This window comes from Cupressus sempervirens, chromosome 11 (genome assembly GCF_028749045.1).
Source record: "Cupressus sempervirens isolate cs-2001-9-10 chromosome 11, ASM2874904v1, whole genome shotgun sequence".
NCBI classification, from domain to species: Eukaryota; Viridiplantae; Streptophyta; class Pinopsida; order Cupressales; family Cupressaceae; genus Cupressus; species Cupressus sempervirens.
The window spans coordinates 469151510-469177319 of NC_143128.1; the positions used below are offsets into that span (position 1 = coordinate 469151510).

Genomic DNA, 25810 nt, shown 5'->3' on the forward strand with positions numbered 1-25810 from the left:
TCATTTCTTCAGTTACAATAAGATTAAAATTGCAAAAGAAGACCAATACAAAATGACATTTACTACCCCATGGAGAAATTTCTATTACCAAGTCATCCCTTTTGGCTTAAAGAATACTGACGCCACCTATTAATGTGCAATGACCATAATTTTCCATGATCATCTACATGTAATATTGGAAGAATATGTTGATGACATCCTAAGAATATCTAAGACACACGATTCACATATTGTTGTTCTTACCACCATATTTGAATGGTTGGAGAAATACAAAGCTTTCCTTAACCCTAAAGAGTGTATTTTTACGGTCAAATCTAGAAAGTTGTTAGGTTACATGGTGTTAAGAAGAGGCATTGAGGTAGACCCAGCATAAGTAAAATACATTATGGAAATGCCTCCACCTAATACATTGAAGCAACTCCATACCTTTCAAGGGTGGTTACAGTCCATTTGACGGTTCATGCCCTAGCTAGCAGATAAAGTTCATCCACTCCAACACTTTCTTTGAAAAGACACCAAGTTTCAATGGGATTGCCTATGCCAGAAAGCATTTGAACAAGCTAAGGTATACATAGCTAATCCACTAGTACTAGTTCCTCCAATCAAAGGTCAATCATTATTTCTCTAAATTTTTGTCACTTCCATTGCAATGGGTGCTCTTTTAGCACAACTAGATGACAATGGAAATGAGCAAGCTATCTACTATTTTAGTCGAACATTTGTTGGCTATGAGTTGAACTACACTTCGATTGAAAAATCTTGCTTAGGTGTAGTTTTTGTGCACACAAACTATGCCATTACATGCTTAATCATACTACACACCTCATTACTAAGATAGATCCTCTCAAATATTTTCTATCAAAAGATTCCCTCACTATTTGTGTTAGAAAATGGGTCATGATTTTAAGTGACTTCAAAATTCTCTATAAAGATCGCAAGGCCATAAAGGGATAAGACATTACCAATCAACTTAAAGAAACTCCTCTTCAAGGAGACCATTCTTTCATAACATATTTTCTAGATGACACAATTATGTCTTTTTCCCCTAGTACACAGTGGAAGCTCTGTTTTGATGGCTCTTTCATATAGAAAGGTTCAAGGCAAGTATCTTGTTTGTTACACTGTAAGGAGACCTTATCCCTAAGTCTTACAAAATTTCATTCCATTGCACAAAAAACATAGCTGAATATGAAGGACTAGTACCTAGTCTACACCAAGCTATCTAATGGAATATCAACAACCTACTTGTCTTTGGGAATTCCCAATTGTTCAAGATAAGTTACAGATGAATATCAAACAAAGGATGAAAAGTTTTTGCCATATCGTTGGATAGTAGAAGAAGATCTTAAACAACATTTCATTGAAACATTCTCCTAGTAGATGCCAAGGACAAATAAAAAAGAAATAGATGCCATGGCTACCATAGCCTACATGATTTCCTTTCCTAAATATAGTCCCAAGTGTGAATTTCTTGTTGAGAATCTTTTTCTTCCTACTTACAAGCAATCTGGATCACAATAGGTGTGTGAGATTTTGGGTCCTAAGTCTCCATGGTACTTTGACATTTTTTCCTACTTTCATCATAACATAATCCCCATAGCCCTTTCCACAAACCTAAGTAAAAATTTCATTTGTCACAATACCCACTACACTATCCTAGGTGACATATTTTTTTGAAAACACTTCGATAGAACCCTCCTTTGATGTCTTATTCAGATGAAGCCAGAATGACATTAGAAGAGGTTCACGAAGGAATTTTTTTGTGCCCATTCCAATGGACTTACATTAGCGAAAAATATTCTTAGAATGGGTTATTATTGGCCTATTGTAGAAGTTGATTCCTATCATTTTGTGAAACAATGTGTTCCTTGTCAGCACCATGGAGATTTGATACATGCTTCCACCCAAGACCTTTAACCTAACATCACCTAATGACCCTTTTCCTACTAGGGTTTTGATCTTGTGGGTCAAATATATCCAAATTCTGCAAATAGCCACAAGTATATTATTTCCACCACCGAGTACTTCATAAAGTGGATCAAGGCTATCCCTTTAATCTACACTATCAAAAAATAAGTTTCAAAGTTCATCTTGAACTACATCATCTTTAATTTTGGGATCCCCCAAGGCATCATGACTAATGATGGGAATCCTTTCAAAACTTAGGAGGTCACCACATTATGTAGAAAATTTGAAATCACCTAGCATTTCTCCACCAAATACTTCCCCCAAGCCAATAGTCAAGATGAATTCACTAATAAAACCATTTTGAAAATCCTAAAGAAAATCATTAATGTAGCTGGCCGTGACTGGCACCTCCAAATTTCTGCCACCCTTTGGGGTTATCACACCTCTATCCATACTCCCATAGGAGCCACTCCATTTCCCCTTTTTTATGGCTTTGAGGCTATGTTACTCATCAAAATTGAGCTCCCTTCCCTCAAAATCTCTCTCAAGAATCTGATGTCTGAAGAATATTGAGTTTCTCACTTGCAAGAGTTGTAACTCCTTGATGAGAGATGCCTCACTACCTTAAACTACCTATATGTGTATCATCAACATCACCTTCAAATCTAGTTTCACAAAAAGGCCAAACCTCAGGGATTTGAGGTTGGTGACCTAGTGTTGCAACATAACATGAGGAATCTCTAGAACCAAGAAAGGAAAGGAAAGTTCAAAGCCAATTGGCTTGGTCCATTTATCATCACAATTGAGTATGGTTCTGGGGCATATTAGATTGCCACTTCAAAGGGAGATCCACTCCTTGAGCCTATAAATATTTAGCACCTCAAGTGGTTCTATGGTTGAATTCCATAGTCTTTGTACAATATTGTTAAAGTTCCACAAAAATTCCAAAAACAATTAGACAATTAGGAACTCCAAAAACATTTGTAAAACATTTTTGAAGAAAAGACTAAAAAATAGAAAAAAAATTCCTAAAAAGATTCCTATATAAAATAAATACGATCCATTATCTATATGAATCATCCCACTTCACCATGTTTCCCCCATTTCATCACATATTTGTGTAGGAGTCCTATTTGGCTTACACTTTTTATGCATCCAATAAAAGATCTCTTGTGTCCAAGGCTCCCACCCACCTTCATTTTTCACAAAGACCTCTAGTCTGCGAAGCATGTTCCTATCAAATGTTTTCCCTACTCTCATTAATCCTGAGCTTTTTCCCACAACAATGATTTGCATAACCCAAAAATATCACCATTGAGATGTAACAATTTGAGAAACTTGCTCTTTCCACAACTATTGCCAATGAACACACAACAACTTAGACAAACAAAACCTTAGAGGATAATTCCTTCCTACAAAAACACCAAAAAATTCACTCTCAAAATAACATTCATGGTAGGAACTATGGCCTAAATGACTACTTGGTCATGCAATCTCTTTTTGTTGATTTTATCTTTGTGCATTAGTAGCAACCTTCTCAGTTGTGCCTTGATCTTCCATATCTTGTTATCACCTAAATGGATCCAACTGACTACATGTGTCATTTACAGTATGATGTGTCTTTGATGCTTTAGTATATCTATGCCAATTTTTAAGCTATGCCTATGTACTACTCACTAGGGGCATCAGGTTATCACACTTTCAACCAAGATCCCTAGAAATAATTTGGGTGTGCCTAGACCTCTCTAGTGCATATATGTCATTTGTTCCATCATGACTATGAAAACTGCATCTATTGTCCTAAAGTCTCTATTTTATTAAGAGTCTAATCCACACAAAAGAATATTTTCATCTATGCTACTATAACATTTGGTGCATAACTCCTTTTGCAAAATCAAACTAAGGTGTTCTCTCCTATATAAACACAATTGAATCCCTTAATATCATGTAGTCTAGGGCTTCATTATGCTCTATTTGAGAGAAGGGTTCTGTTTATCCCACCCCCCTCCTATACTAGGCTAACTAATTCCTATGAGCTACAATCTGATAGAAGTCCATCCATTAGGTCTCATTCATATTGCATTTTCATGTCTCACATTTACACTTTCTGTTGGGGTCATTTCATTTTTCATTTTTTTCATTATTAGTGTAACTTGATATGTTACTAGCATTTTCATTTAGGATACATTAATTTTTATATATATTGCATTCATTACACCTATATTGTACATCTCATTCATTATTCATCATTAGGTTACATTATTCATTCTTTACATTAATCCATTAGGTATCATCATTACAATCACTACATTTAGTCACATACACATCACGATACATCTATTTCATTAACACAAATCATATAGTGAGTCCATACATATAACACAAAAAATGCACCATCCCATACATTTCCATCATATAGGACCTATATCATCCATACGTTAGACATCATATACGCATCATCAAAATACATCACATCACACACATCTTGCATCACAATGTGAGTAGCAATATAATAAAATATGACTCACATGTAGTACTCATAAAGCCTCATATTGTAGGACCAAAAAAATGGGCTAACATCTAACATACTATGAGCAAATCACAAACTCAATCAACATACATTGAAACCCTCTAGTCTAACATGAAAGCCAAATAAACAAAGAAAGTAACACAATGATAAAAAACCCCCTCTTTCAATTGTGGCTCCCATGTCCTTCTTTCTTCTCCATATGATGTGGCTCCAAATTGCCTATAATGCACACAATTAGGAAGCAAAAAGCCTATGGTAATGGTAATGGTATGAGAATACTAGAAGATGTGATTTAAGTTTTAGAGATAGAGCAAAAGACTAAGAAACTAGGGACTTGAAGGACTTAGGAATTAGAAACCAGATTTGAGAGGAAGAATGCTCATTTTATAATCAATTCACAAGATGAGAGCATTGGAATTGTCACCTTGGATATGCAACTTGGCAAGAGATTCCTTTGAGAATCTGTGACACATATGACACGAGATGCCAAATTTAGGATTGTATGATGCGTTGGAAGTCAAACGTGGCTAAAAATGGAAGAGGATCTATGATGCATCATATGACACCTCAAACCCTCTTAAAGCCAAGAATCTATGACAATGGAAGCCAAATATGGATGTGTGTAAGGGAATAAGAATATATCAATTATAACATATCTTAGCCAAGTTTAAATGGAGGATCCATGATGTGTCATGCCCATGTGTCATAGTGATGTCAATATTATGTGGAATATTTGGATTAAAAATCCATTATTCCATACAAATAGAAATTAGTAAAAATGGAATTAATGGTGGAAAATATAACTTAGGAAATTGAGAATTTCCATGGTTCATGAATAATGGATCAATTAATTAATAAAATTAATTAATTGAGGATGTTAGTTAGGAAGAATAATTAGTGAAATGCCACAGGATTAAATTATGGGTTATTTAATCCTATAGAGAAAATTAGTAGATGATTGGCCAATTTGATTAAATAAGTGCGACAATATCCTTTGATGAAATGTGACAATAATGGAAATTGACTAGGATGATGATAGATAGACCAAAACCATGGTCAAATTGATTGATTGATTGAAATTGATAACATGCCAAGGACACATGACATGAATTGAGGACACATAACATTTAACTGACATTGTAAAATGCTACAAGATCAAGATTGGTTGAAAAATAACATCGACGAACATTGTCAATATTATTAAATGGTTGAAAATGATATGATCTAGTATTGAGAGACTCAACAATGTCTAAAATCAGATGATGTGAATGATAGTTTGACCTAGCACTAAGATCCATGACAATACTAAGGTTAGATTGATAAGATTTGATAGATTGATAGGTTTCCAAGGCACTGAAAGCCACAACAATGCCTAGGATTGGACGAATGATGATAGATATGGGATGTTTGACACATTCTGGATTGATTAAGATTGATTTTTGGTGATTCCAAGTTAATTTAGGGTGATTTTGAGTTGATTTGATACGATTTTGAGTTGATTTGAAATGGTTTCAAAATGATATGAAATTGATGTAGAAGAGGATATGAATGATGACAGACATTGTTGAGATATGATCAATTTGGCCAAAAGATCAGAGTTAGTGTAATGAGAAAATGGAATGAGTTATTATGAAAATGTGATTAAACCATAGATACAAACCATTTTTGAGTGTCTACATTTTGCCCCTCTTTGATACAATGTGATTTAGAGCATTGTGTCAAAGAATGCTATTAAAAAAGTCATAACATGCCCCAATAATGGTGGTATATATGGATGCCCCCACAAGAAATTTACTGAGATAAGCATATGATAGGTCAATTTCTTGACAAAAAGAAGACAAAACCATAACAACTGACAAATTGCAAATCAGAGCTAAAATGTGAAAGTTATGAGGTCTAGAGTGCAAAACAGGTGTCAATCAGGGGCTTGAGAGTAGTTTTAAGGGTTACCACTCAAGATAGTAACCAAATAATGAAAATGATAGCTCAAATTTTTCACAACAAAGATACAAATCCAATTCAACTAATGGATTGAAATTCAGAGTTGGAACGCAAAAGTTATGGGCTCCGGAGTGCAACATAGGGGCTCCGAGAGTAGTTTTGGGCATCAAACTAGCCCAAGTGCACCAAAAACACACACAAGTGCATGTAGTGCACACTTGGTAAGCCCAAGTGCACTATGATAGTACCAAGTGCGCCCTGGGTGCACTAGAGAAGCCCAAGTGCACTCTAAAAGTGCACTATGCCCCAAAAGGCTTTGGGGGCCAAAATCAGCCCAACTGGACTCGAAATGACTTGAAACTTTGTGTACATGTCCATAATAATAGAAATGGGTCATAAAATGGGTAAAATCAGCCAAATATGGTCAAATGTGGTCAATCTTGGTCAAACAAAGGTTAGACTAAGGCTAGACTGGGTGGAAAGCCACAAAAGGTTGATAGAGAGTGTAGGATGATGCAGGAATGAAGGAATTCAATATGAAGATGATTTGGTGTATTAGTATACATGATCATGTTAGTGGATGAAGATATGAATGAAATAATATCAAAGAGATGAGATGAGGACTAGTTAGAATGAGGTGAGGACTTCTAGTTTTAGAAAGTGCACTATATGTCAAATGGAGCTTTATTTTGATACAAAAAATAGAATGCAATGCATCATGGCATAAAGGGCTAGAGCACAAATGGAAAACTTTTGCATAAACAAGCATGATGTAGACAAAAAATTACCTTGTCCTTCCTAAGGCATATATACATGCCCCAAACTCTCAAAGGTGCATTGTAACAGACAAAAAATAAAAGATGACCATGAACCATCCCAACCACTCTCATAGTTTAGTTCATATCATGGAGTGGCATAGGAACATGATGAAAGAAAAAATAAAACAAAAATAAATCACTCACTAAGAAACATGAGCCAACAACTATTCTTGTCCATTATTACTTGCTTTTAGTGTTTTAAGTCTTTAGATAATGTTTTATAGGTTGATCATGTGATAGTTTTTTTTGTGGATTTAGTTGATAGGTTCATAGTGACATGTTGGATTGACTGTCAATTCACATTGCTCAGATAAGTGTGATTGTCATTAAAGTGTAGTGCTTTGATTTGTAGTTTGCGAAAGTGCAAATGTTTATGCAAAAGGGGGTGATAATCTACAATGACTACTCACATACTTTATTATACATTTTTGGTGGGTTTTGTAAATTTTAGGGTTTTTTGGGGATATTTGATGTTTTTGTGTAACTGGTTTCTTTAGGATAGTTTATGAATTTTAGGATTTACTTCAGGATATTTTATGATTTTTTGTGATTTTTTAAAGAATATTATATGATTTTTAGTGGTTTTTTAGGACATTATATGATTTTCAGTGATTTTTTTAGGACATTTTATGATTTTTAGAAATTTTTTTCAGGATCATAAAAGCATATACAAGTGTTAGCTCCAATCCGTTATGCGATAAGTCCAATGGATAAAAAGTGCTTAGGGCTATGACCCTAATTCAAGTTTAAACTCATGCACTGTGTAGGTGATATGCCCCTAGACAAGACATAAACTATGTACAAAGGCCAACGCCAGAGTATGTATAGATGGGTGATGCTTAGGAAAGATAACAATGGATATTAACCAATTTGTAGGCCATGATCAAGGACTAGGGATGTCTTGCAATATGAAGGATATGATCAGGGAATGATAAAAGGGGAAAAAACTAGATAGAATCCCAATAGATGGAGAAGCAACAACTGATTACACATGGTGCCTATTTGCCAGGTTTTCACCATGGTACTTTCCCAAAGTGCTTGTTTGCCAGGTTTTCATTTTTAGACAAATTTTTTCTATTGACTCAAATTTTCATGCCAAGATGCCTATTTTCCAAGTTTTCATTAAGGCATCCATTTTTTCATGACTTTTTTCACTTTTTTTTTTCTTTTCTTTTCATGTCTTTTCTTTTTCTAGGACTTTTAGATAGAATCACGAATGTTGCTAATGAATGCTAAGAAGATATCTGTTATTGGTGGTTCTAGCTGATAATATCTAGATCCATGACTGACCATAACTATGCAAGATTTTTTCTGAGTCTATAGCTAAAATAAAACCACTGGAAAGGCCTCGAGATATACCATCATGTATTGTATGTAAGAAAATTTCTACCTCTTGTGAATCAAGGCATCTAAGGATAAATGGGTCAAATGATTCTTTGTATGGAATGTTATTGATGATGACATATGCCAAGGGTTGTTGGATAAAGATTTGATCTTGGGTGTTGGAAAAATTAGGTAGCTAGATTTGGGGATAAACAACTAGATATAAGGGAGGATTGTGAGGATTGGAACCAATGACCTTCCACATTAAGACTGATCAAGAGAGCTCAAAAGACTTTTTGGCATGTTGAACACTGGAACATTGATATTCATGGCATCATCTTTTTTATTTTGTATCCTTGGGAGCTGCTTAGCTTTTGATTTTTCATGGTCTAATGGTGCCTTTTGGTTTTCACCAAGAGACCTATTCTTTTCATTTTTTCTTTGTGTTCCACTTTGCATTTGAAAGATGGAATTGACTTCCCAAAATATGCCAATGTGTTCTCTTTAGGAGAAATTGCTTCTTTATGATCACCAATTTTAATGCTTTTATAGATTTCAAAGTCTATTGCAAGAGTGTCATCATTTTCAAATCGATCAAAAATTGGTGGTCCACATTGGTCCCAATCCAATAGTTTGGAATAACTTGAGGATATGTCATCATTACTATTGAATGGGCTTCGGTTGAAGGCATAGATATGGGCATTAGATTCTGTTGTATCATTGGGGCCATGCTTAGAAGCTAGAGAATAGTTGGTTTTAGGTTAGATATCCTTCGATGCCTTTTCATTTTTCAAAACATCCATAGTCTTACATGTAGGTACCATAGTACTAGGAGGACCTATTCGTAATGGTTTGGATCCAAGCCCCAAACAAGGAGGTCATCCTGTTGTAGTGATAGGCTCAATTATTCCTTGTTTATGAAATCTAAGATTTCTATAGCCCTCATAGCCTTGTTTCTGCATGATAGTAAACCCAAGTCCATACTTTCTAGGAGATATCAAAGTAGGTTTTTGTTCTACTTTTGCTTTCTCAATACATACAGATGTATTCTCATTGATAGAAGTGGCATTTTGTGTACTAGTCTCAGAGTGCTGGTCTTGCAATGGCTATGATTTACCATAAGATTGGAGAGATAGTGGTGACTCCCTAATGTGGGATACTTGAGATAGAAAGTACTCCCCACACCCTTTGTCTTCAATCTTTAGCTTTTCCTTGGCCTTACCAAGGAGTATATCAGCATCCACATATTTAGAGGAATTTGTGGGTTGTGCTTCATTGTTTGTTAGGACTTGGTATACAGTAGCAAAAAATTTGAAAGGATTTGGATCACCAGGTATGGTAACCTCCACATTATTATAGGAAAACTTTAGACATTGATGATATGTAGAGGGCACTACTCTCATAGCATGAAGCCAAGGGTGTCCTAGTATCATGTTGCAATTCATTTCTACATCTAGGACTTAGAACGATGTATTCTTAGTAGCTAGACCAAATCTGATGGGTAATATGATGAAACCCTTGTAGAAGAATTCACCATCATCATAGGCCTTTATTACAATTTTGTGAGAGGGATCCATATCATCCTTAGAATAACCCAAACCTTTGACAACCTTAAGAGTATAGATGTTTAGTCCTACTCCTCCATCTATGGATATGACTAACCTTGGAATTATGGATAAAGACTTCAAGATGAAGGGGAAAATTGTGGTTGGGTTTGCATTTAGGGATATCCTGAGGGGAAAATGTGATTTGCTGTGATGCAGATAGTTTCCCAACCATGGCTTAGAACTGGGAAACATCAATGTTATCTGGGACTACTAGTTCTTTAAGGGCTTGATCCAAGATCTTTTGATGTTGGGGAGATGCACACCATAGGTACAAGATTGATATTTGCACAAGGGTCTTGCCGAGATATTCAACAAGGCTATAATTAGATGAAGTAGGAGTAGCAAGTCTACTAGGGGGTGTAGGTCTAGTAGAGGTAGTAGGTCTAGATGGAGCTACAAGTAGGTTGATCTTGGTATGACATGTAGTGATAGCGCAATGAGTTTCTTCAACCTTTAAGGTGAATGTGGATAAATGGGAATTAGACTCTTTGAAACAACTGGTGTATTCATATCTAGTGCATGCATAATTCACATTGGCTTGTGTGTTTGAGTTTGAGCTAGAAGCCTTCTCTTTGTTGTGATTACCTGAAGGATATTTAAAAATAGTGTGATTAGAATTGGATGCTAGTAGTGATGGATCAATTGTGATTACACCATCATCAATAAGGTCTTGTATTGCATGATTTAGTTGGAAAGATGATGAGGTCTTATGTCCTTTAGTGTGGTGGTAATCACATAATTTTTTGTCATCTCACCAAGAAGCTTTAGTTAGTGGCTTGTCTTTGTTTGGGGGTAATTGCAAGAAGTTATTATTGAGTAATTTTTGAAGTGTAGTCTCAAGAGGTATCCCCAGTGGTGTGAATTTTCTATCTTTGGTTCTGGGATGTCTTCAGGGTCCATCCTGCATGGCAGTCTTAGTTTTCTATTATGGAGGTGATGTTTGATTGGGAGTTTGTGAATTTATAGGGTTTGCACCTTTCAAAGTTAGTTGAGGTTGTGCTGTGCTAATTGCACGTGCATCCACAATGGAATCTTTGGTCACATTCTTGTTTTTGGAGAATTTTTTTCCTTGTCATTAGACAAGTTGGTGTTTGTGTTTTCCTTGTTTGTCTTGAGGATTTTCTTATGGATAAGAGCATCTTCAATACTACCCCCTTTTTTCATTAGTTTAGAAATGGTCCTTAGACTTTTGATTTTGAGTTCATACATTAAGTTGAGGACTAAGTTTTCAATCCACAAGTTAACTTGTTCTTCTTTAGGAATATCTAGTGAGCATTGAATGATTAAACTTCTCTAGTGTAGTAAGAATGTGATAAATGGTTCTCCCATCTTTTTTTTAGTTGAGCACAAATTAGAGAGTGTCACCTCATTTTTAATGTTAAAGGAAAAGTGGGAGATGAACTTGTCTATGAGTTCTGGCAAAGATTTGATAGTACCAAGAAGTTTGGAGTACCTTTCAAGTGTGGGCCCACATAGAGAATGAGGGAAAAATCTCATGAGATAGGTGGGCTCATTACCGAGTTTGGTACAAGAGGCATAGAGTTCTCGGATGTGATCAAAAGGGTTGCCTTTTCCTCAATATTTTTTAAACCTTGGGAAAAGAGGCATATGCAAACTTTTATCAAATGGATTAGGACGTAGGTCCCATTCTATATATAGAGCCTATTTCTTCTGGACTACTAATGCCTCAACTTGTTTAGAAAGTTGTTTGAATTATTGTAGTAGTTCTTCATTAGGGTTTTGCATAATTGTCTTCCCTTCAAGTCTTTTGTGTCTATGAGTAGATCATTTGCTATGATGAGAACTATGTCTACTCAATTCTGACATTTCTATGTTTGATGAGTCTGGTGATGTGTCACTAGGTGGTGGAGGTATGTTAGTACCTCAAAGACAAAAGGGTCTTTGTTATGGTACATGTTGAGGTATTTGATGTGGTACTTGTTGCAGTATTGACTAAAATATTAGAACCATGTGTTGTTGTGTCATTTGTTGTGGTAGTTCTTGTGCCATTTGTTGTTGAGATACCTCTATTGGTTGCATGTAAGACCATGTATTTGACTGTTGTTGTAGATGTATCTGTGGTGCATGCTATTGTTGCAATAGGTATTGTTGGTATGCAATTTGTTGCTCAAGGTTTCTTTGGTATTCCAACTATTGTTTTAGTTGCTATTTTTGTTTAGAAAACATGGCTTGTTATTGTTAGAATTGCTGTTGATACATTACATGTAAGTCAAGAGGGTTTACATTGGATTGTGTGTTAGGGACGTTGGATGTTTGCACCACTTGAGGTTGTTGTTGTTGGGGCTGATGTTGCTATTGATATGTTGAATGCATGTTGGAAACATTAAGTCCTTGGACTACTATAGGTTGATGTTGTCAGGAAAGTTGGTTGTGTCCTTGAGAATTGATCATCATGTTTGAATTTTTGTTTTGGCACCTTTGTGTGTTAGAGATTTCTCCTTGGGACATCATATTGACTTGAAAATGTGACGTGTTCCTTTTGGGAATGGATGTAATGTCAATAAGACTTTTATTTTGTATTTCAATAGGGATTGTTGCAATTGATGTTTCACATGGTGTACTTGTGGGAGGCTCTATAACATTTGATGTCATAACACTTGGTAGAGTTAGGAGCAAAGGTGCACTTTGTTAATTTTCCTCCAAAGGACGCATGTTTGGCATCCCTAGAGTACAAGTCCCTTTAGGAATGTCTTGTTGTTGCATCATGTGATTGAGATCAAGTCTTAATGTCCTTTTGGGATATTTAGGAAGAGTCTTGTTTCCTTTCATTAGTTGTGGTTTTTCAAACAAGGGATTAGTGTTGATGTGTTCAAATGTACTTTAGAGGATTTTGATGGTTGATTCTTGATGGGACCTTATAGGTGCCATTATTGTGTTTGAAAACTCCAAAGGTTGGTTTCCCTTATCTAAGTCCAAATTTATCATGGGCTGTATGTTTTTGAGTGTTAAATTTGTTTCATGTTTGGACTTAGGCCCCTCTAGGTTTGCGTTGAATTTGACAATTTCTTGGGCTGCCAAAAGTTTAAAGTTCTTTCGAAAGGTTTTATCTTGATATGCCCTAGCCATTTATTTTTTAGTGATGCCATAATCTATGTTAGAGTCATCACTTAGGTGTATAGTACCTTGTGTATTTGATGTGTTAGGGTTGAAGGTACTTGTGTTGGGTTTGCTAAATTTGAAGGAGTATGTTTGTTCATCCTCAGGTGTGGTTGGTACACTTTGACCTCTAAGTGGTATCGGCACAAATATAGGTTCAAAGTTAGAACTCCATTTAACCATAACATGTGTAAGGGAAGTGTTTGAAGGAAACCTTATAGTAAGTGCATTGCTTAGGGTTTGTTGTGTCATCTCTTGATTATGGTGATCTTGCAGATACATGTTTAAGGGGTCCACAAGTAATGGTTGTGATGCTTTGATTTGTTCTTTATCAAATGTGGGTTGGGTTTTCTTGCTCTTCTTTTGTCTTAGATGAAGTTTTGGCTATGATGACACCTCAAAAAATAAGGGTTGATAGAGTTCTTTAGGTATTTGAACTAATTGTGTCCTAGTGAGTGCTGGCATGATACCTAAGGATGTAGATGCAGTGGAGGAAAACCAAAAATGGACTCCCTATCTCCCAAGTGCACACCTAAATTACAAAATATGCTTAGAAAATACCAAGTGTGCCCTTGGTGCACTTAGGGCCTTGAAGATAAGTAGTTGGCAAGCAGAAGGTATGCAGTTGGTAAATAGAGGTATTAGGGTGTCTAAAGTGCATAATGTGAATGATTTGAGTGATTTCTAAGGTTTAAGAATACAATGCAATCTATGGAAGTGTAGATTATGGTTATAGAACCTAGAATGAAATCCCTAATTACCAAGTGCACTCTGAAACTACCAACTACATGCTGAAACTATCAACGGTGCACCTGAAGTGTGCAGTTGGTAAAACAGGGGTGTACTTGGTAAAATAGGGCAAAACTTGGAAATCTAGAAGTAGGTATGCAAGATATGAGTTTTTTTTGGATTTTTAAGTGTTTAGAGGTGTTATGAAACCTAAGGAGGTGCCAAATGAACTAGGGTTTTGATATGCAAGATGCAAACATCCTAGGAAAAGCATACAAATGCAAATGTAAATGGCGGTTTGAAGTTTGACTAAAGGAAATGAAAATGACTCTATGGTATGAAAAATGATGATTAGGGTTAGAATTTGGACTTGGACATGATGTTGGAAGTTGATGTATGTAGGGTGGATTATGAAAGGGATAGTGTGCTAAGGTTGATAATGACATTTGGGATATGCAAAATGAGGATAAGTGATCAAGGAGACAAGTTGGTTGATATGTGATTTGATAGAGTTTGGTAGTGGAAATGATGCTAGGATTTTGAACAATGCAAGATGAAGGGGATATACTACTAGGGTAAGTTAAAATGATGTTTAGGGAAACTAGGAATATGATGATGCTAATGATAAGGGTATATGCAAGGTTTTGAACTTAGTTGAAATCTTTGGAAAGTATTTTGTCTAAAAGTTTAACCTTGCGAAGATGGAATTTGGATCTTGACCAAAAAGTGATAAAAGAAAAAAAGATCAAGTTGATAAAGATGACAAGGTCAAATCTACCAAGAAATATATAGAGTTTGACCAAATAAAATGATGAAAAAGACAAAAGGAGTAGTCAAGATCCATCATCCATCAACTCTAGGAGATACTCTAGGACTCATACTTTGTTCAGATTTTAGACTAAATTCAAAGTTTTTGGGTTCAAAATGACATTTAGGGTCGTAAAAATTCTGGTTATGCTGATTGGATATGCAATATGAAAAGGTCCTATGATGCAAAATGAAGTTTTGGGTTCAAGATCCATTTTGGGTCAAATGCAGAATGAGGACCTACAAAGGCTTCTAAATGCAGTTTTAGGGTGCCAAAATGCAATTTGGAGGCCCAAAATGGTGATGTAGGTGCCCAAGTGTGCTCTAATAGAACCAAGTGCACTCCAATAGTACAAATTGCACCTATGGTGTAGCTGGGGCTAGTTTGGGTGTAGTTGGTAGTTTCATGGTGCAGTTGGGAGGCTGGGTTGAATGGTTGCTGATTTTGAGCTAGGTGATTGCCAAGTTGCTATGACAAAAAGTTAGGATGCTAGGGATGATGTTATTATTGGATTGGAGATGTAGAATGAAGGTTATAACCTAAGGAATGGAGCCCTAGATGGTGACAATGAAGGTTAGGAGATGTAGAATGTAGATCAGGGCATGCTAAGGTAGGGGGGCCTATCTAGGTACCTAAGGACACTACTAAAGCCTCAAAATGCCATTTGGAAGTCCAAAATGGGTTCTTAGACTACCAAAAGTACTCATATAGTACCAAATATACCCATGGCGTAGTTGGTAGTTTCAAAGTGTAGTTGGTAATTTGGGTTGAAATTAAGGCAATCTTAAGTGCTAGGGTTTCTAGATTAATGTCACAATGAGCTAAATAGCATAGGATAGTGCTAAGACTAGGATGAAGGTGTATAATGAAGGTTAAGACACCTAAAATTATGGTTATAGTGTGTAATATGGAGATTAGGTATGTGAGGATGCAAGGTGGAAGATGCAAGATGCAAATTTTGGGGTTGAAATGCAAATACTAAAGGATGCAAACTAAACCCTTATCAATGCAATGTGAAAGATGAGGGATGCTAAATGAGGACTAAAAGATGCAATATGAAGCCTAGATGATGAAAATATAAGGCTCAAAATATGGTGAATGCAAGTGGGTGTTATGCAAAGAGGGAATCTAAGTTATTCCAAGCACTTATAGGGATGTAGTATTTCATGTTTTCAATGTTTTAAAGGTTTTGAACCAAAGTTTGCAAAGTTTGACAAGGGTTGTAACTTGTGATAGTGTTTGAAGTTTTGACAAGGTTTAAATGATATCCAAGGTGTAAATTTGATGTTGGCTTTTATCTTGATTAATTTTTTTACACACACACAAGACACAATAAGAAAATAATAGTTGTTGTTAAAAGTGAACATACACACAACAACCTAGGCTTTATGAATGTATCCACTAAATTCCTACTTGAACTAAAGTTTATCCATGCTTATATCTTAGCACCAAAAGCTCCCCCTTATAGTGCACTCACTTCTCACGGCTACCAAGATTTGCTTCCCAAGGGGCATGATTTCCCAAGGGACAATTGTCTCTTCTAAGGACCACGAGAATTTAGGATGTATTCACAAGCATGGGTGACCCCTTGAGCTAGTGGATAGAAAGGTTTTTTGCCACTAAAACAAGGTTTTTAGTAAGGGCATTCCATTCAGCAAGTGAATGATAAACTTCCTCAGAAGGTCTCCTAGCCTTGAGAACTGAGGTTTTACGCACCACAAGGGTACTAGAGGAGAGCTATCACACAACAATATTGCTGACATGGCTTTCATTGTAATCAAGTTTTGTATAGTCGCTAGAAAATTGACCTGGATTTGGCCCATTACTACTCTAAAGTCATCCCTTGGCATACCCAATATTGGGTATCTTGGTCCAAGGCAAGCTTCCTATAGAAGCCACATGGATTTCTCTTACACCCAAGATCCATGAATGGCGAGGGGAGAGGATATGTCCATGTAACTCCTAGGGTTTTAAACACCACAAAAAAGCCAAGAATAATAGAAAAAGTTCATTTTAAAGCACCAAACAAAGTGTTATTTAATCTAGGAAATCCACACACATGGTTTTGACAAGCACATAGGGTCTTTGACAACATCTTGCAAATAAGCATTAGTAGTTTTTCAATGATAGTATTCATCCAATGGTCACCACATGTTGTAAATAGACCATTAGAAACACAAAAACATCTAATCTAGGTCCTAGAAGTAAATAGAAACCCTAGATATAGATTTTGAGTGCAATATGTGTTTTTTGTGAACCAAGTGCACTCTGATAGAGCAGACTATGCCCTAGAAGGTCAAAATGACCTAGAAATCCCCCAAGTACACTCAAATAGTTCTAAATACACCCATGGTGCACTTGGGGCCTAGAAGGGCGTAGTTGGGAGGCCAATTGTAGAGTGTGAGAAAATGGTGTCCAAACAAGACACGTAAACTAAAATTTTAAAAACTACTCTACCAAGTGTGCTTAGATAGTGTAGACTATGCCTCTGATGTATTTGGGGCCCAAAAGGGCATAGTTGGTGGTTTCTAAGTGTAGTTTTTAACCTAGGAATAGTAGATGGGGGTTATAATGGCTCCTAGGCTCCTAAAACTGCCTCTTAGGGGTCCCAAGTGTGCCCTGACAGAGCAAAGTGCACCCTAGGACAACAATCTAACAAAATGCATAAATGAGAGCATAGAATCATATTACTAGCCCCCCTACTTAGACTAGGAATGATAAAGGATAGACAATAAGCATTATACCCCTCTAAGTGAGCTCCTTCCTTGAACTTACAAGCATTAACACAAGAAATCCAAGGTTAGTTAAGCATGTTCACGTCAGGTTCACCAATTGTAAGACCAAAAAATGGGCTAATATTTTACATACTATGAGAAAATCAAAAACTCAATCAAAATACATTGACACCCTCTAGTCTACCATGAAATCCAAATAAACAAAGAAAGTAACACAATGTTAAAAAACCCCCTCTTTCATTTGTAGCTCCCATGTCCTTTCTTCTCCATATGATGTCGCTCCAAATTGCCTATAATGCACAAAATTAGGAAGAAAAAAGCCTATGCTAATGGTAATGCTATGAGAATACTAGAAGATGTGATTTAAGCTTGAGAGATAGAGAAAAAGACTAAGAAACTAGGGACTTGAAGGACTTAGGAATTAGGAACTTAAAATGAGAGGAAGAATGCTCATTTTATAATCAATTCACAAGATGAGAGCATTGGAATTGTCACCTTGGATATTCAACTTGGAAAGATAATCCTTTGAGAATCCACGACACATATGACACAAGATACCAAATGTAGGATTGTATGACACTTTGGAAGTCAAATGTGGCTAAAAATGGAAGAGGACCTATGATGCATCTGACACCTCAAACCCACTTAAAGCCAAGAATCTATGGCAATGGAAGCCAAATATGGATATGCATAAAGGAATAAGAATATATCAATTATGACATATCTTAGCCAAGTTTAAATCGAGGATCCATGATGTGTCATGCCCATGTGTCATAGTGATGCCAATATTATGTGGAATATTTGAATTAAAAATCCATTATTCCACACAAATAAAAATTAGTAAAAATGGAATTAATGGTGGAAAATATGACTTAGGAAATTGGGAATTTCCATAAATCTTGAATAAAGGATCTGTTAGAAGTTGTAATCTTTCCTTGGTGTGTTTATAAACCAACGTTAGACTTCCTTTCTTTATTGTTATAATATATTAGGATATAGGCCAAGGTATCCTAATATTTTTTTTTTTTGTCCTTTTTCCACTACATCTTATTTTGTCCTCTAGTGGAATATGTGAGGACAAATATATATTGTAATTTGTAATTTAGATTATTCCTCCTTAAGAGGAATCTCACACTTGGCCTCACACACTTATGAATGGTGGCATTCATAGACATGGGAGTTACATTCTAACTCCTCTCTCTCATCTCTATTTAAGAGATGACCCTCTTCTCTCATTTCTCAATGAGGTTTCTTCCTCTTCTCAATTATTGTATGAGCGATTGCTCTCTCTCTCTCTCTTCCTTCTTAGGCTTTTCATGCCTCATTCATAATGTCACAAGGGGTTTTCTTTGCTTTCCCCTTTCCAAATATCTTGTTTCATGGTGTTGGATCTTGAAGACTTCTCTCTCCTATCTTAAGGTAATATATTATCATGCATTTACTCACTTAGATTCTTTCCTAGTTTTGCTTATTTACATATTTCTTTTTCCATTTCTAACATGGTATCAGAGCAGTTTAATCTTTTTTTTGAGTGTTTGCATGAAGGTACGATTCGAAGGAGACTCTTGAGAGAGATTTCACTAATTTCTTCTTTAATCTTCTTAAGATGGAAGAAATTGATTTTTTTTTTTTGAGTTTGGCTGGTTTACCGCCAAACCCGATTAACTTCTGTTTGCTCTAATTTGTGCAGGTTACTTCTTATTTTCTATTATTTTTCCTCTAACCCCCTTTGGAAGGCTTGCCGCCAAAGGGTTTTCCTATCTAGATATCAATTTTTTTTACTCTTGTTTTGTCTAATCTATTTTGTTTATGGTTATCCATTTTTCAGTTTGTTAATTCTTGGCCTCGACTTCCTAATTCAATCTTATCAGATCAGCCTCTTTGATGATATATTGAAGATTTTTCATGCTATCTTGTTATTCGAGTTGCATTGCTGTTTGCCGAGATTCTTTGGCTTCCATTTTTTAGTGTTCTCCATTCTGGTTTCACCCTTGCCACATCCCTGCTACGTCCTTCTCTATTCCTTTTTCCCCTTTGTGATTGAAATCTGCGGGCCTGTCTGCACCAAGAAACCCATTGTCGAGGTCAAGGTCCAGGTCTAGGTCAAGAGCGTGCTTCATTTGACACTTCTCATCCTCCTTGAGAAGATGATCATAGTCACTCTCCTCCTTAACAGGACTCTGAGATGGAACTTGCCGTGACTTAAAGCTAAGCAATGGACATTTATCTTAAGGGCTGTGGCTCTGCAAGCAATGGACATTGTAATCAACGTGATAGAGGTGTGCAAATAATGGCAATAAGTGGGGTGTCGAGATTGAGAGGGGGGCTGGGAATCACAACATTGTGTTATGTGGGCATAGATTATTTGTGGAGAATATCTCCCTCATGGCATGCTACACTTCAGCCTAAGCTATGGCTTGTGCTAGCATTGGCTGCTATATGCCGAGCACCATTCTACCCACATTGGTCCACAGAGCTCAGAAGCGTACTGCCTTTCCTCGGATCCTTACTTTTCATGCTCGTAACCTTGGCCCTTGAGGCCACCTCTATGCACTTCGTTAAAGCTTTGCTCAGCCTCGATTGGCACAGGACAACACTTCCTCTTCCTGACACAAGACAGTGGTTTTTTTAGCTTTGAATGAAAATCTTCCATCGGTAGTGGTGCAAGTGTTGAGGGCTCCCCTTATTGGTTTACTTCATTACTTGATGTTGTTCTTGATGCTTGCATTTTAAGTTTGTTTGACTGTGTTAAAACTCCTGGTTTAGGGCTTGGAGCCAGGTATATGTTCACTATGGCTGTTGGCCAACTATTAAGGGTTATAACATTTCTCTCCACAATCCTGCCTTCTGCAAGACTGTGGTGTGCTTCTGCTCGATTTGAAATTCCTAACCATCCTCATCCTTGGCTATAGAAATATTATGTGCCTTATGCATCTGATCCTAATATGATTCATCAGTTGCATTGTTTCTTACTCACCACTGTAGCCTCCTTTTCGTATTCACCATTATATCTTTGAAATAGTGAGAAGAGGAATATTACCTATTTTTTCCCTTATCATTGAGAACTTGTGGCATCTGGTGACAATCGTTTTGGAACTGTCGGCCGAAAAAGTTAATTTGTTTGCCATTTTTAAGTTTGTGTTGCTAATGTTGGAATGAAATGGTTATTTGCCACTCTATTTTGGGTTCACGTTGGAGAAATTGAAATGAAACCCTTGAGTACGTTGTAACTCCGCTGTCTGTTCTACCCGACGACTCGCAGGCATGTATGAATAGTCTTCAGGCCTCTCTCGCTACCCGGGGAATTCATATTCCTTGTCCCAATGCTACTTGCAATGCAATTCTCTACTGCGGCATTGATTTAACCATTTTGGAGTCGACCATGTAGAAGGCAAGCTCTGCTGCTACAGCTTCATATATTTTTTCCTCAATCTGCAGTTGCTGGTCTTTCATTTTCAGGTTTCTTTTTTTAGATGATTGCTTGTTATGGTGAGAATTTTAAAAGTAGAATCAGACTGATTTTTGCTCTCTCACCCTTTGACAGTCTGCTATAACGTATCTTTACTATTCCTGAAATCTATTATTTTATTAACATTTTCTTGTCTTTTCATGCAAGATTCTTTTTCTTTTTTTAGCTCTTGATAGAAGCATCATTTACTTTTATCATTGCCTCTTGTCAACCTATTTTTGGCATGTAATCATTCATTGTCAGACAGCTCAAACACAAGTGCAATATTTTATTTTAAATCTCTCTTACTCCTTTACGTGATTTTAAGTAAGAAAAGGGAGAAGTTTAAAGATAATTTTTTTTTGAGAAGTAAATATCCTCATTTATAATAATTCAGGGGGATTCTTGTCTTTATTGGTGGGCCCATTCTTTTTCTCTTCTCACTTGTTTTCACCTTGCATGGAGATTTTTACTGATATCTAGTAATTTATAGTTATTATACTTCTTATTTATCTCAAATTATTTAGGTTTATGAGTATCTTACACTATTGCCTGCATTATTTAATGATTTGAGTTAATTGATCTATTTGCACATGGTTGCAGTTTTATGCTTTTATAGCATCGTTCCATGCCCATGTTGGCACTTTATGGTGTTATACCATTGATATACATGATTTATATGATATTTTGTTTTGAGTTTCATAGGGAGCCAATTTTTTCAAGGATAGCTATGTAGGTCCCCTTAGTATAACTGATACATAGTTTCCTTATCTGGCCCATGGAGTATACCTTCATCCTATATTGGTGTGCACTCACTTTTTATGGAGTTTCCCTCCATTTGTTCCACTTTGTTCCTCAATGCGAGGATGATATTTTATGGGGATTTCCCATTTCAATCTCTATCTCCTTAGTGTATGCTCCTAGTTTTGATTTAGCCATGGTATGACTTCCTACACTTTCCTACACTTTGATCATTTTGAGCTTATGACTTATTTTAGATATCATGTTAACTCCATTGCATGTTGGTGAAAACATTCATTTATTCTCATCTCTCTTAGTTCCTCCTTGATTAAATTATTATAACTTCATTTTTTTACTAATTGGACTATTCAATGTAATTCTACTTGTGGATAGTTGTCTTGTTGTTCTCTTTTTTTTCAGGTGATCCATCAAGGAACCTTCTCGATTTTTCACATATGAAGATGTGTCTTTGCTTCCTCATTCAAAGGACTCATGTGCTTCTCTTGGATCTGCAAATGTACCATATGGCTTGAAGACAATCAAATTACTTCATATTGAAGATTAAGTTGCAGATTTTTGTAAAAATATGGGTTTAATACCCTTTGATGTAATTACCCCAAGTAAAGATTAAAGGGGGGTGTTAGAAGTTGTAATCTTTCCTTGGTGTGTTTATAAACCAAGGTTAGACTTCCCTTCTTTATTGTTATGATATATTAGGATATAGGCCAAGGTATCCTAATATATTTCTTTTTTGTCCTTTTTCCACTACATCTTATTTTGTCCTCTAGTGGAATATGTGAGGACAAATATATATTGTAATTTGTAATTTAGATTATTCCTCCTTAAGAGGAATCTCACACTTTTCCTCACACACTTATGAATGGTGGCATTCATAGACATGGGAGTTACATTCTAACTCCTCTCTCTCATCTCTATTTAAGAGATGGGCCTCTTCTCTCATTTCTCAATGAGGTTTCTTCCTCTTCTCAATTATTGTATGAGCAATTGCTCTCTCTCTCTCTCTCTCTCTCTCTCTCTCTCTCTCTCTCTCTCTCTCTCTCTCTCGCTTCCTTCTTAGGCTTTTCATGCCTCATTCATAATGTCACAAGGGGTTTTATTTGCTTTCCCCTTTCCAAATATCTTGTCTCATGGTGTTGGATCTTGAAGCCTTCTCTCTCTTATCTTAAGGTAATATCTTATCATGCATTTACTCACTTAGATTCTTTCCTGGTTTTGCTTATTTACATATTTATTTTTCCATTTCTAATAGGATCAATTAATTAATTAAGGATGTTAGTTAGGAATAATAATTAGTGAAATGACATAAGATTAAATTATGGGTTTTTTAATCCTATAGAGAAAATTAGTAGATGATTGGAAAATTTAATTAAACGAGTGTGAAAGTATCCTTTGATGAAATGTGATGATAATGGAGATTGACTAGGATGATGTCAGATAGACCAAAGCCATTGTCAAATTGATCGATTGATTAAAATTGATAACATGCCAAGGACACATGACATGAATTGAGGACACGTAAGATTTGACTAACTTTGTAAAATGCTACAGGATTGAGATTGGTTGATAAATAACATCGACGAACACTATCAATATTATTAAATGGTTGAAAATGCTATGATTTGACACTGAGAGACTTGAAAATGTCTAAGATCAAATGATGTGAATGACAATTTGACCTAGCACTGAGAGCCATGACAGTACTAAGGTCAAATTGATAAGATTTGATAGATTGATAGGTTTCCAAGGCACTGAAAGCCACAAAAGTGCCTAAGATTGGGAAAATGATGATAGATTTGGGATTTTTGACACATTCTAGGTTGATTAAGACTGATTTTGGGTGATTCTAGGTTGATTTAGGGTGATTCTGAGTTGATTTGATATGATTTTGAGTTAATTTGAAATGATATGAAATTGATGTAGAGGAGGATATGAATGATGATAGAAACTGTTGAGATATGATCAAGTTGGCCAAAATATTGGAGTTAGTGGAATGATAAAATGGAATGATTTAGTATAAAAATGTGATGAAACTATAGATACAAACCATTTTTGAGTGTCTACACATATAAATAAGCACCAATAAAACACCATCATACATACACATTTAGGATCATCAAAGCATGTCATCATATATACAAAAAATGAGTGTCTATGTATAGTCCATACAAAAAAAATTCATATAGTACACCATGCAAGATACATCATCCAAAACTCACTGCATCCACACATACATATCTATCACTATGTCAAAATTGATCACTCTAGAGATCACCTGCCTCGCTATGAGGCCCATGCTCCTCCTATATTCCCTCTTCATGGTGGCCTCACTTGCCCAACTAATTGGCTTGATCTCTACAAACCACATGTGGCCCAAGAGATCAATGCCTCCTAAAACTCAAGATGTCATTCATCTTTTGGCACCACATTGTAATACAATGCTTAGTAGTAATCTACCTCTTGTAGAGCTCATGCCTCATGGTAGTGTGCAAACATGGCCTCTTGCATCATGAGCACCATAACCCTATTTTGTGTCATCTACATCATGATGTCTCGCTGACCATGATAAAATTTCCACCCATTGTTGTAAGGTCTCTCTGTCAGATCAAAGGGTAGCCACATCCTATTGTAGAGCATCTAAATTTGCTAGCTCTTCCTCATATGCATGGAAAATAAGATCACTAAAATCACCAACATCTACCCTCTCCTATAATCCTACAAGGGCCTCTTGTGCACTATCTTCCCTAGCCCACTCTGCATGTACCTCTTTCTATAGTTTAGAAATCTCTACCTATGCACTGGTGGCCCTGGAACTCTATACTAGTATCTCCCCATATAGCTAGTCAACCTTTGTCTAGAGGCTATCTTGATCTACTCTAAGTTTCTCCATGTCACCCTATTGTGCTAGAGGTAGCCCCTTTAGTACCTATGGTAGGGGTACTCTCTAGGGCCCCTATCCCTATCCTTGAGGACCTTCTTGCAGCCCCTACATTGGTGTGACACTAGTAGTAGGTGCCCTCCTCACTAAAGAACTCATCATCCTTGTGCCATCTATAGCCATGGTTCTTGTCCCTCCTAACCCCCTCCAACACCATCCCCCCTACCTCATGCCTAGTTTACTAGCGGCATTGCCCCTAGTACTATTAGTCTCAATATCTAATGTACCAGCCACCATTGTGTGTATGCTAGTGTCATCCTTACATCTCCCTCATCTTGTCCATGAACCCATGGTATTGGTAGCCTATGCTACCATGAAGCCCTAGCTAATTTGATAGTGGTCTCTAATCCCCACAATCTTCCCACCTCCCAAGATACTACTAGATACATGAACTTGTTAGCTACAACATTCTGGATGTGTCCAAACTATCTCTGTATCCTAAAGGGCATGTAGCACATCACAATGTGCACTGTCTGACTATCAACCAATAGTTTGATTATACATACTACAAGTGGAGTCAATCTTCTAAATCATCCTGTCCACCTATAGGAAGTATGCCCCCCAACACTCACAACCTACATATGGTGCCTAGTCAACCATGATGACCTCATCCAAACATTGTAACCAAGATCCTATGGACTCAGTGGAGGTATACTAGATGGGTGGCTTGTATCAACATATGTACAATTCCTTAGGCTATTGTGTGTTATGTTGAGTAATGGGCCATGTCATGCCTATGTGCTCCCATGAACATACCATGAGTAGTGTTAACCCTTGGCCTATGGTCCTCTATGTCCTATAGGCACACATGTGCAAGTCATAGTATAGATAGGCTAAGATAGTATGCCCTCAGTAGAAAACCACTCCATCATGCTATAGCAGAGTGCTAAGCACTTGCACCCATCCAATTAGAAATCCATGCCTACCATGGTCTGGTACCATCCTCCATATCAAAGAGGCCAAATAGAGGGATAGCCATGGCAATCTTGGTCTAAAACCTCTCTCCATGTTAGCCAAGACTGCTGAATTGGTAGTCAGTATCTTCGTCACTTAAAACAATCCCATAGATATAGATCTGCACCCTCCAAAATGTACTCTGGATATCTCATGCATATCAAAACTCAAATTATTCACCACACATCCAAAAAA

General features: G+C 36.5%; 1 pseudogene; it reads left to right on the forward strand.

Annotated features, from left to right (window-relative positions):
• Window positions 1-19806: 19806 nt before the first annotated feature.
• Window positions 19807-20533, forward strand: LOC149530414 (protein PHLOEM UNLOADING MODULATOR pseudogene; annotated as a pseudogene).
• The last annotated feature ends 5277 nt before the right edge of the window (window positions 20534-25810 follow it).